Here is a 12,245-nt window from a genome sequence, read left to right as displayed (position 1 = left end):
TTGGGAGTACATTTGATAGGGAGGACCTGTGTTCGATCCCTCGCAACAACAATTGGGAGGGGATTGAAACCTAACCATCCAAAACAAAATCCCGAATCCGAATTAGCCCAAAGGGTGGACCGGGTAGAACACCGAAAGAAAATGAATATAGCCTTGAGCCACAAGTCTTGCCTTAAATCTCTCAATTGAACCATCAGCTTTCAATTTGACTTTGAAAACCCATTTACACCCTATAGCATCTTCCCTTTAGGCAGGACAACTAAATGTATTTGATGATTTTCAGGTTGCAGAATAAAAGGTTCACGTAGGTCAAGAAATGTATGAAAGACTAAAGGAGTGTGTATGAGAAGAAAAATGAATTTGGGCGTTATAGTGGATGGATTAAGGAAAGGTAAGTGTTTCTCAAAGAATTGAACATCTCTGGAGCCGAATATTCTCTTAGTGGACAAATCCATGACCTTTATATGCCTTCTGGTCAGGAGGATACCCCAAAAAATACACTGAACTGTTCTGGGATAAAATTTGCTTATCTGAACCTTCAAGGTAGACACATAACAAAGGCATCCAAAAACTTTCAAATGGTTCAATCCAGGCTTTTGTCCATGAAGCATTTTATATGAGGTGCTGAAATTAATTGAGCTGAGTGGCATCCTATTTATTAAATGTGCACATAGCAAGCATTGTCCCCATAAAGACACATGAACATTAGATTGAAAATAGAGTTACTAGTAGAAAAAATCTCATTCGTAACGCCCTATTAGTAACTGGCCTTGATTATGTCAGTTACTATAAGAGTATTAGTAACTGACATAATAATGCGCGTTACAAATAAATTAGCATTTGTAAGGGGCTTAATTAAGGTTAGTTACAAATACTTGGTCAATGATAATTTGACCAAACATTAGTAACCGGCATAGAAAAACCAGTTACAAATAGCTTGTCAAGCTTTTATGGACATTATTAGTCGTAACGGGCTATAGTTAGGCCAGTTACTAGTACCCTTAGTAAAATACGAAGTAACACGTCTGACTTTTTCTTCTTTACTTCTCTAATTCTCTTCCTCATAACTCGGTAGATTTGCCCCAATTTCTTTCTCCACTTCCTCATTCAAATCCTAACTTCTTCTTCTTCTTAAATCTCAACAAAACCATGTCAAAGTTGTTGATTTCATCGCCATTGATTTGGAGATGACCGGAGTTACGAGTTCTCATTTGCGCAAATCATTCGAGTCCAATCGAACGTTGTTCACTACCTCAAAGTTAAGGATTTCGCCATAAAATTCATTGTTATTCAATTCGATTGTGGCACCTGCTCAATTTCTTTCATGGAAACGTCAGAAAGGTTATATTCGTTTTTAATTTCTTAAATTTTCCACTTTCTCTTAATGTTGCTTTCAAACCCTAATTTTTCTCTTTCTTCTGCATAAATTTGTTTATAAATTTCATAATATCATTCTTTAATTCAAATATGTTGAGAATAATTCCTTTTTTATATAATTAAACTTAATGCTGCTCTTGTTAGTAAAATTTCTGCTAAAAAATTGAATTTTGTAGGAGTGATGTTTAATTGGGCAAAAATTGAGTTATAAAAAATGCATAAATTGGTTGTTACCTTAAGCAAACTATTCCAGCATGTTACCTTCTAGAATCGACAAGAATATTATGCAATTGATGATTATTTGGGTTTGGCAATGTGTAGTTTATAGATTATTAGTTGTTAGTGTTATTATTCTAGTTAAAATGAAAGGAATTTTCAGTTGAATTTATATCATGATGAGACCTTGGTATTTGCAACTATATGCTAGATCATCCTTTCTTGAGTGTACTCCTCGAATTTGATTTTCGCATTTTAGCTGATATACTGCCTCGGAAGGTTTTTTAGTGGAAGGGATTTTTAGTTAATGAATACTCCCTCCATCTTAGTCAATCGCTTACATGTCTATTGTACATAATTTGCCCATATATCTCCGGACGATTGTATTTCTACAATGTTGCATTAATGGGATGTTGTGGCCAATTGGCCTTTAAGGTTGTTATCTAATGGGATTTTGTGGCCTGTTTGTCTTTGATAGATTAAGAACACAATTTCATCACTTTTTTTTTTTTATTTCTTATGGCATCACTGTTAATTTAATGTTTACATGAAATTGATGATCTAGCTAGTATAGTTTGACTGTTTAGAGTTTCATGTGGGTATGTTAGATCTTGTAGGTTAGCGATGTGATTTTTTTTTTCAATCTATTCTAGATGAGTTTACAGGTTTACACTTTTACTTTGAAAATAAGTGATTAACTATTGCTATTTGTTATTTCCGAAAGGTTGTGCCAAATGAGTTTCTAGCTAGGATGATAAATTTGTCCTTGGCTCAAGTAAATGTTGTTGTCTTTTGCATTATTCTAATCCAGGTAAGTGTATTGTCATATTTTAATCATAGACTCTTAGGCAAGTTGAATTTTTGTGGTGCTATAGGTGTGGTTTTTTCTTTGACATAGAAAGTTAATGTGTGATGAGCATCATAGTAATCTAAGCTGAATTTATAATCTCAACATTCAAGGCCAATTTTAGTCAAATGAGACCATACTTTAGTTTGGGATCATTGGACTAATAGTTTCTCTGGTTATTTTTGTTTGAATCTTGTCATATTGGTGTTTTTTTTACCTTCTCTATGTGACTACATTTTGTCTAATTTCCTGTCATACTCATTCTCATTTTTTCTAATATGTTGTTGGCAGGTCTTTTTCATCTTTAAAACCAAACTAGGCAACAAAGGGTAGATAATAATTATCAAAGTTATAATTGGAAACAAATATGTGATCCAAAAAAAAGGTTGGTTCACTATTTTATATATTTAAAATTTATATGAATTACTAGCCCTGCTTTTTGCAAACTTTTTGGTGGTTTCTTCTAGTATACTATTTGATACATCATGTAAGTGAATTACTTATGTTAGTTGTCGTATAGATCTTAAACTCTTTTAATGTTGATTTTTCTAGAGACTAAGATAATATGCTTTTTCTGATAGAAGTCGGAGGATAGCTTATTAGTCATACGTGTTGATAAGTTTCTGTTGTTCATTGATAATTTTATTCATTACAACTTATAAAATTTAATTAGTCCAAAATAGAAAAAATTAATAATGTACAAGAAACAGAAATAAACTTGAATACTAATGGATCATTAGTCACTTTAATACCAACTCGGTATACAATCAATCAAAGAAGATATACCTATCATTTATTTATCATTCATTTTACTTCAGTTTCATTTTAAGCTTCAAATTTCTTAGCGATTGCAAGGGTAATTTGCAAGAGTTTAGTGGTCCTTTGTGTGCACAAATTTCTTAAATAAAAAACTCGAAAAAAGAGAACATGATAAATTGAGTAGAAATGGAGTGAAATTTGAAGTATAATCATGTAATTCTAATTATAAAAGAGAAATAAAATATTGGTTCTTGAGTTTTTAGGTAGATGAATGAAAATGAGGTGTTGAAAGTGTTAGTGGTTAAGTAAGCATTATGATGTTTTACTCAATTTCAGCTATTAAATGTTTATCTTATGAGTGAAGTGTTCTTCCATCACCCCTCTCTGAACCCCTAGCCCCGGATAGAAACAGTTAATAAAATAGCTCTATCTTATGTTTTTCATGCCAAATGTCGTCATAGATTTACATGGTAAGGAAGATAAGCTCTTTGTGTTGTCTGATAGAAATATAATTTAGCTACAACTTGAAATCATTATACTTTTCAAGTTTGTTTCGTTGTGTCATGTATAATTGCAGATTGAGTTCCTTGGTAAGTTGTCAAAATTGCAAGGCTGAAGTGGCAGTGTGGCTTGTTTGCGTTGTCATTGGTGCTATCAGGTACCTTGTTTTTTCTTTGTCCACTCTTTTTTTTTGTTGTTTAAACTAATTTTAGTTTCTCTATTTTCTTTTCTAACTCTAACTTTTGCATGAGATCGTTAACCTGTTCTATTCACATAACATTTAGACACTCGTAATACTCAATGTCTTGTAATCTTCTCAAGATTCAATAAGTTAAGAAATCCATTATCACTACTTGAGTAAGTCAAATCTTTACCGTTGGAACCTTTTAAGATATCCCACGAACTTATATTCTAAAAATTATTTAAGATTGGTCTTTGTGATAACAATTTGGCAGGTTGGTTTTGGATGCAGGGTTCAATATTATTTCAAGCTTATTCAACAAGCACCTTCAAAAATGTGAACGACTTATGAGAGGATGATTTCTACACGCAATTCTCAGATTGTTCTGTTTTAGAAATCACAATAATGTTATATTTTGTTTAGTTCAAATCACCTCTTATCACCTTGTTCTTTTAGGATGACATACATGTCCTTTGTAATTGAAAGTTGGTGACATATTTGTAATTTACAAGTACATCATTTTCTATATTTTATAATTGATGATGTAGATCGATGTCGATTAAATTGGACCTTACGTGGTTTAAATTAATAATCATTGTATTTATTATTGCATAAAAGTTGGGTTAATAATTTATGGTGCTTCACATTAAAAAAAAATAGCGTGGGTAATGGCAGTAGGGGCATCTGCTACTACTGCCATTTTAATTTTTTTTTAAATAAAATAAAATGCTATTCCTAACCGGCGTTAAGATTTGTCAGTTACTAATAATACCCTAATTGTAATCGGTGTAACTTAATGCCAGTTACGAATAGTATGCTTTCTAACTTGGAAAATAGACTTTTTGTAACTGGCGTTAGGTTAAGCCAGATACGAATAGTATATTATTTGTAACTAACATTAGCCGGTTACGAATAATTTTCACTAGTTGTAATGGTGGCATTTGCAACCAACAATGCCAGTCATAAAAAGTCAATTTTGCCGGTTACAAATAGCATTTTTTTTCTATTAGTCTCCAAAAGATGTCTGTGTTTTCTCTCAACAACACCATTTTGTTGATCGCTGGAAGGAGAAGTTCGAGGCGGCCAATGATGAATTCAATGGCCAACTTAAGCAGGCTGAGGAAAAGGCGGAGGTCGAGGCTGAGTCGTCCGACTCTACTGGCGGGTCTACTTTTGGGGACGATTAGCAGGATGAGGAGGCAAAGGGAAATGATGAGTAGCTGCCCGGGGGAAATAAGGAGGATGCAACTGCCAATACTGAATACCTCTCTCTTGATACTTAAGCTTTGCAGTTCTTTCTGCGGTCAAATGGCCATTTATCATGCTTTTCTGCCCTACATGCCGAGTAACTTCTATCGACCAAGGGGTCAGGTAATTCAACAATTTCTGTCGGTTGTACCGGTTAACTTTTACCGTCATCCATAGGGACGACTGCCTTTTAATGAATTATCTGACCATGTTGCCGGTTTTTATCATATTGAGTTTCTTGCCTTAAAAAAATTTTGAAGCCTTTGAATTTTTTTGGCGGTATGCATAGATTTAAGCTAAGTGTTTTAACTTGTATACTATGCAATTGTTACTGTACTAGATGTCTTTGCCCTTGGCCGGATGTGCGCTTGGTTTCAAAGGTGAATTGATTGACTTAGAAATTATTGATACTTAAAAGGTATGATTGGTTTCTAAGCCAATCAATCACTATAGTGAGTGCCTCAAACCAAGTGGACAGTCGGTCATCGAGTAAACGGGTAAGTTCTAGTATTATCCGGCCATTAGCCTCGTTAAGTTGTTTAAAAACAAACTCTAAGCCGCTAAGTTTTATGGCTTAGCTTAAAATTACTAAGTAAAATTTTGCCGCCTGCACTGCCCCAGAGCTATAGCAGACGGTTTATCGATACCTGTATCAGAGCCTCTAATTGAAAAAGTAGCAATTTACTGCTTGCTGTATAACAGCCGGCAATTTAAGCTTTTTAGGTTTCGATTTAGATTAAGTCAAACAGTTGCGAGCTTATCTTAATCTAGACAGTCAGTAGGGCCGTTTGTTTAGTGTTTATAGAGCAATGTACCACCCAAATGGGAGATGCTGTCTGCGACGAATTCACCCGAATGGGCGTCGCCGGATGTCAAACTCATGTTGGAGTATACGTTTACTAATTAATAGCATCCGGCATTTTGGACTCAATGGGCATCCTTTCACGAATGCGCATCGTTATGTTTTTGAACTTAACTTATATTTTATATTTGAAGTCGGTCCGTCTGCACGTTGTACAGACGACATTTTATCCGGCCATAGGCCTCATATTGTAACTGCTAAGATTTTAATTTTTAGCTTAAGTAACCGTATGTAATGTAGCCGCCTGTACGTTTTACAGGCGGTAATCCTAATGGGAGACATTTGCAATAAACAAAATGGACAACATTAGGGAAAACATAAAGCAATTTTTTCATTGATAGGATTTTTATTTTACAGAAATTTACAAGGCTTAGAAGTAGTACTTTTTTAAGTTGTCTACATTCCAAGTTCTTTCTAGGTGCCTGCCGTCTGGCGTTTCTAGCCTGTAGGTACCGCCTCTTACTTCTTCACAAATCCAGTAGGGGCCTTCCCAATTGGGTGTTAGCTTGCCTTGCTCATTGGCCCTGCCGGTTGCCTCCATCTTTCGTAACACAAAGTCCCCTACTTTCAAGGACCGTTTGTATACTCTTCTATTGTAGGCTCTCGTCATTCTCAGACGGTAGATCTTATGATGCAAGGCAGCATTGTCCCTGCGTTCTAGGAGTGGGTCCAGTGCTAGCTGCATGGCCTCCCAGTTCGCCTTTTCATCATATAATATGACTTGGAGGGTCGGTTCATAGTGCTCAATAGGCAAGACGACCTCTGCACCATACACCATGAGAAATGGGGTCTCACCAGTTTCCCCTTTCTTAGTTGTTTTGATGGCTCATAGGACATGGTTAACTCCTCTGCCCATAGGCCGCCAGCTCTTTCAATTTTCTTTTTGATGCCGTCTGAGATTAGTTTGTTGAAGGCTTCAACTTGGCCATTTGCTTGGGGTCGCCCGACTGATGCAAAATAATGTGAGATCCCTTGATCCCAACCAATTCTTGAGCTGAGGCGTTTCAAACTGAAGACCATTATAAAAAACCATAGACAAAGGTACCCCAAACCGGGTGATGATATTCTTCTAGATGAAGGAGATAACAACCTTTGTCTTGATATTTTTTACCGCCTCTGCCTCTACCCATTTAGTGAAGTAGTCGATAGCAACTAAGATTTATCGCCGTCCGCCTGGCGCAACAGTATATGGTCTTAGGATATCCATGCCCTACTTGGCGAATGGAATTGGACTATGAATGGCCGTCAGATCAGTGGCCGGACGGTGGATTAGTTTGCCAAACTGTTGACACTTATCATACTTCTTCACCATTGCCATGGCGTTTGCCTTGAGCATGGGCCAAAAGTAGCCCTGCCGCCTGGCCCTGGCTGCTAGAGACCTATCGCCTATATGAGAGGCATAGTAGCCCGAATTTAGTTCCTCTAGAACCTCATGCCCCTTTTCAGGGGTGATGCACTTCAAAGTAGGCTTCAGAAAACCCTTTTTGAAGAGTTCTCCATTTTTATCTCAAAATTTGTCGTATGCTTTTTGAGTACGGCTGCTTTTGGAGCTGAGTCTAGCAAGGTACTGTAACACCCTAGAAACCCCTTTCCTTTAAAATACCTATTTTACTCCTTTTAGAATTTAAAATAGGAAAATTTAAGACATTACTGCCACCGTGAAAACGACTAAGGCAACTATCAAAGACACACAACGGAAGACTATCTTTAAAAACATTCAAAACAATTCAACTTAAAAAGTCAATCAAACGAAAGTAAAGTCAAACTAAAATAAAACGAAGTCAACCTATAACTTGGAACCATTATAGACCCTTATTTAACCAAACCAACTTGAAAACCTTTGCGTTAGTCTCACAAATATAATATAAGAAAATAATCAAAGCAATAAACACATCATAACTTATGGAAACTGGCATGATTCGCTCTTCACTCATACCCATCATGAATACGCTTCATCGCCTGAAAAGCTTCTCTTTACTAGTTCCCACTACACTCCATTAAAAATGGGTCATCATAAGACCAAAGTAAAGACAAGGCCAAACAAACATACAAACACACAATCAGGAATGCTCAGTACATAAGCGGAATTAAACACACTAACATGCTTTCACCTATCAACACACAACTTACCTTGTTGCACCTGTTTACAAGCATACAACATACAACATGACCCTCAATGAAATAACTAATTGATTCATTTAGCATTGATTACGCATCGAACGGGTTTCCCCCCTAACCTGCCCCAATAAAGGGATACTAACACGGGAGCTAACCGTGCCAGTATAAAAGAACCACTCGTAAGTGGCGAAATTCCTGTGCATAATAATAAAAGGTTCTGTACTCCCAGTAGAAGTTATGGTTAAATATAAAACCCCATAAATCCCCCCATATGTTCATACTCAAGGTATATACGTTCCAAGAGTTTTGGTGCGTAATTTTTTTCACTTTACGTTATTTACATATTATTAGACTTGGTGATGACTCTCAAACCATAACACAATTCAATCATTATAATTATTCAAACAATTAAACATACCAATTTAATTCTTAAATAATTAGTGACCTGATGAGCGTCGCTTATGGCGCTCAAAAGAATAAGATTTAGGTTCATTTTCTTTATTTTCTTTCATCATTTTCATATAATTCTCTTAGTTTTATTTGATTTTCCATTTTTATAATTCACTTTGGTTCTCGATTAGTTTTTACGAGTTTTTCATATTTTTAGTTGATAATTCATAGTTTTAGTTTTAGTTTTATTTTGTTATGCTTTCTCTCTTTGTTTTATTTGTGTTTTGTAGGTGAATAATCAAGTCAATTTGCTCACTTTGGGACTGCCTTGTTCGCGGGCATCATCTCGAGTGCATTGATGATGGGGATGCTCGGGAGCGCGGAGTTTGATCAAGCAAGCAAAGGAGCCAAGGCGTCGTGCACCACATAGGGGTGCGCGCGCGGCACAGGGGTGTGTGCGCGCAGACCCAGCTGTGCGCGCGCGCGGCTAGTCTGTGCGTGCGCATGGCCCTGTGCAGCCCCCTTCGCTCGATTTTCCTATTTACAGCTTTTGACTTTCTTTTTTATGACGATTAACTTTTATACTAGAGAGAGAATTTTCCAGAAATAGTAGAGAGAGAAAGTAGAGAGAGAAGCTTAAGATTTACTTGTTTATACTTGAATTTGATCTTAGATTTCAATTTGATCTTGAAATTCCTACTTCAATTCAATGAAAGTTTGTAAGATTTCTTTCCTTTGATTTACTTTCAATGCAATTTGATTGAGATTAGATTCCTTGCTCTAGAATTTGTTGATTGATTGATTTTCTTTTGATTAAGCTTTAAATGAATATGAATTTGATTGAATTTGTTTTGTTCCTTGATTTTACCATGATTAGTGAGTAGATTAGTTGCTAGGGAGAAGGGGAAGCATGCTTGATTGATGATTTTTGCTAGTTGATGATGCTAAATTTATTTGAATGTTGCAATTAAATTGGTTGACATAGTTGTGCATGTGATTAATTAAACTAGGAGTGATCAACCTATAAGATTAATCTAGATTGCATTGCAAATTTCAATGACATGAACCCTTGATTTGAGAATTGCTTTAGTTGATTGAATTTGATTGTGATTTTCCTTATTAGCCATTCATAGTGAACCCTAGCTTGGCTTATAGGAGATAGCTTTTAGATTCCTTTGATTGCAACTATTGTTTGTCCCTTGTGATGTTGAATCGATTGAGTGATCTATAAATTAGCATAATCATTGAGCTTGCATGTGGAACCAATATCCCTAGTGTTTAGCATATTAAATTCTTCTAGCTTTTTGACATCTTAGTTACCAACCACAACCATTTATATTCTTCGAATTAGCTTGACATAAGCTATAGCATCGTTCCTACTCATTCCTTTGGGTTCAACCCTTGACTTACCATATACTTGTATTAGGGTTGGTCGAGTGTTTACAAATTAAGTTTGGCTCTAGGGAGGGGTAGATAACGACCTACATTTTCCTCTTGTCAAAATTGGCGTCGTTGCCGGGGAATGATATTGGTGCTTTGTTATAGTTGTTGAGTCTATTTCACCTTTAATTGAAAATACAAAAAGATTTTCTTTTAGGCTACATTTGTAGCCGTGCTACTAACCATTTCTTTTGAGATTTTATGCATAGAGCACGTAGTGCCATTTGATCCGGAAATTGAGAGAACTATTGCAAGGTTGAGGAGTGCTAGACGATCTTTGAGCCCTAGCATTTCAAGTGAAGAAGAACCACAACAAGAAGAACAAGCAAGAATGGGAGAAAATCCAAGAGTGGCATTGAAAGAATTGAGAATTCCCGGTGCATATAGATTTCAGAGTGGAATTGCTCCACCTACAACACCGGCAAATGACTTTGAAATAAGGCCGACAATGGTTACTTTGATAGAGAGGCGACAATTTAGTGGGGCCAAGCATGAAAGCCCGCTAAACCATCTCAAGGAGTTCGAAAAATATTGCAATACTATTAAGGTGAACGGAATTTTTCAAGAATTCATCCGCCTCAAGCTCTTTCCCTTTTCTCTCATAGGGCGTTCTTTGGAATGGCTAGACAAGGAGGTCAAGCCCAATTCTCTAAGGACATGGGACGAGGTTACCAAGGAATTTCTATCCCATTTCTATCCACAAAAGAAAACGGCGGAGGCTAGAGCTTTGATTCAAGGTTTCAAGCAAAAGCCAAGTGAGATCCTTTATGAAGCATGGGAGAGATACGAAGAGTATCAAAGAGAGTGTCCTCATCACGGAATTCCAACCTATCAAATCATTCAAATCTTCTATGGAGGCCTTAGCCCTCAAGGAAAATCATGTTTAGATGGAGGAGTCGGAGGTTCTATCATGAACAAAACGGAAGAGGAGGTGGTGGACATAATTAAAGACGTTGTGAGGTATTATAGAGATTGGCAAGATGGAGAAAGAGAGTCAACTAGCAAGTTTAGCTCTTCGGTGTACTCGGTTGATCATCTAAATGCAATCAACAATCTATCCTCATAAATGACAAACTTGGGGAAGGAGATGTCCGCTATCAAGGCAAAGTTGGAAAGTGCTACCTACCAAGTTTCAAGTCTTCCTTCCCAATCTAAGGGGAGTGGTATGTCTTCTAATTCTCAACCCCCTCTTTCTTCTAATAACATGCCTAGTGGATGCTTGTTTTGTGATGATTGTGGGTCGTATGATCATGATGTTTCTAGTTGCCCTCATGCATGTATGGATGTTTGTGATGATCAAGATGGAAATGTGAATGAGCATGTGAACTATGTGTCAAATAATCATTATTCTAGGTTTGAGAATCAAACAGGTCAATGGAATAGGAATTACAACAATCATGGCAATTTTGACAACTATAACCATGGTGGTGGTTATAGGAACCAAGGTTCTCGAGGTAACTATAACAATCAAGGTTATAGTAGCCAAAATCAAAACCAAAATTATGGTAATCAAAACCAAGGTTATGGGAATCATAATCAAGGTAGTGGTAACCATAATCAAGGTTATGGTCAAAATCAAAATAAGGGTAATTGGAACAATCAAGGTAGAGACAATTTTCAAAACAATGCTCAAAGAGGACCTCCACCCGGATTTGCTCCAAAGGCCCAAAATGATAATTCCCATGTTCAATCCTCTTCTTCTTCACATAGAACAAATTTGGAAGAAATCATTGAAAATCAAACAAAGTTGTTGAACACTTACATGACTGTAAGTGATAAGAAATTTAATGAAATGATGACTCATAATAAGATGCTTGAAAACCAAATTTCTCAACTTGCTAATGCTTTGAAAGACCATGCTAGTCCTTCTTCTTTACCTTCCCAAGGCCTAGATCCCAAGAGACCGGTCAATGCTATTGTCACAAGGAGAGGTAAGGTTCTTGAGGAGAGTTTGCCTAGAAAAAGTGAGACCAAAGAGGGCACAAAAGAGGTTTTGGTTGAAGATGAGAGATATGGTGCATCTTTGAGTGAGGTTGAAATTGAGAAGCCTAGTGAGGTGAGAGTGAAGAAAGAAATTGTGAAACCCAAGCTTCCTTATCCACAAAAATTCATGAGACATAAGTTAGATGAACAATTTGGAAGATTCATTGACATGCTCAAGCAACTTCACCTTTCTCTACCATTTACCGAAGTTGTCACCCAAATGCCCAACTACGCAAAATTCCTCAAAGACATTTTGAGTGGTAGGAGGACTTGTGATGGTGTAGAGATGGTGAACTTGACCGAGAATTGTATTGCTATCATAA

The 12,245-nt window shown here is 36.5% G+C and overlaps 1 long non-coding RNA gene and 1 other non-coding gene across 3 annotated transcripts; one reads left to right on the top strand and one right to left on the bottom strand.

Annotated features, from left to right (window-relative positions):
• The first annotated feature begins 990 nt into the window (after nt 1–990).
• LOC145576576 (uncharacterized) lies at nt 991–4,450 on the top strand. Of its 2 annotated transcripts, none has more exons than XR_014098463.1 (4): nt 991–1,341; nt 2,732–2,825; nt 3,777–3,857; nt 4,173–4,450. It is a non-coding gene; the product is annotated as an uncharacterized LOC145576576 (long non-coding RNA). The 2 variants fall into 2 exon arrangements; XR_014098464.1 differs by having other exon boundaries at nt 4,156–4,450.
• A 6,205-nt stretch (nt 4,451–10,655) lies between these two features.
• LOC145577157 (small nucleolar RNA R71) lies at nt 10,656–10,761 on the bottom strand. The gene has a single exon (XR_014098644.1). It is a non-coding gene; the product is annotated as a small nucleolar RNA R71 (small nucleolar RNA).
• Nucleotides 10,762–12,245: the final 1,484 nt, after the last annotated feature.

The sequence above is a fragment of the Chenopodium album genome, chromosome 13 (assembly GCF_948465745.1).
Source record: "Chenopodium album chromosome 13, dcCheAlbu1.1, whole genome shotgun sequence".
NCBI lineage: Eukaryota > Viridiplantae > Streptophyta > Magnoliopsida > Caryophyllales > Amaranthaceae > Chenopodium > Chenopodium album.
Note: the sequence above shows the minus strand (reverse complement) of the source record. Positions and strands in the feature narration are given on the sequence as shown.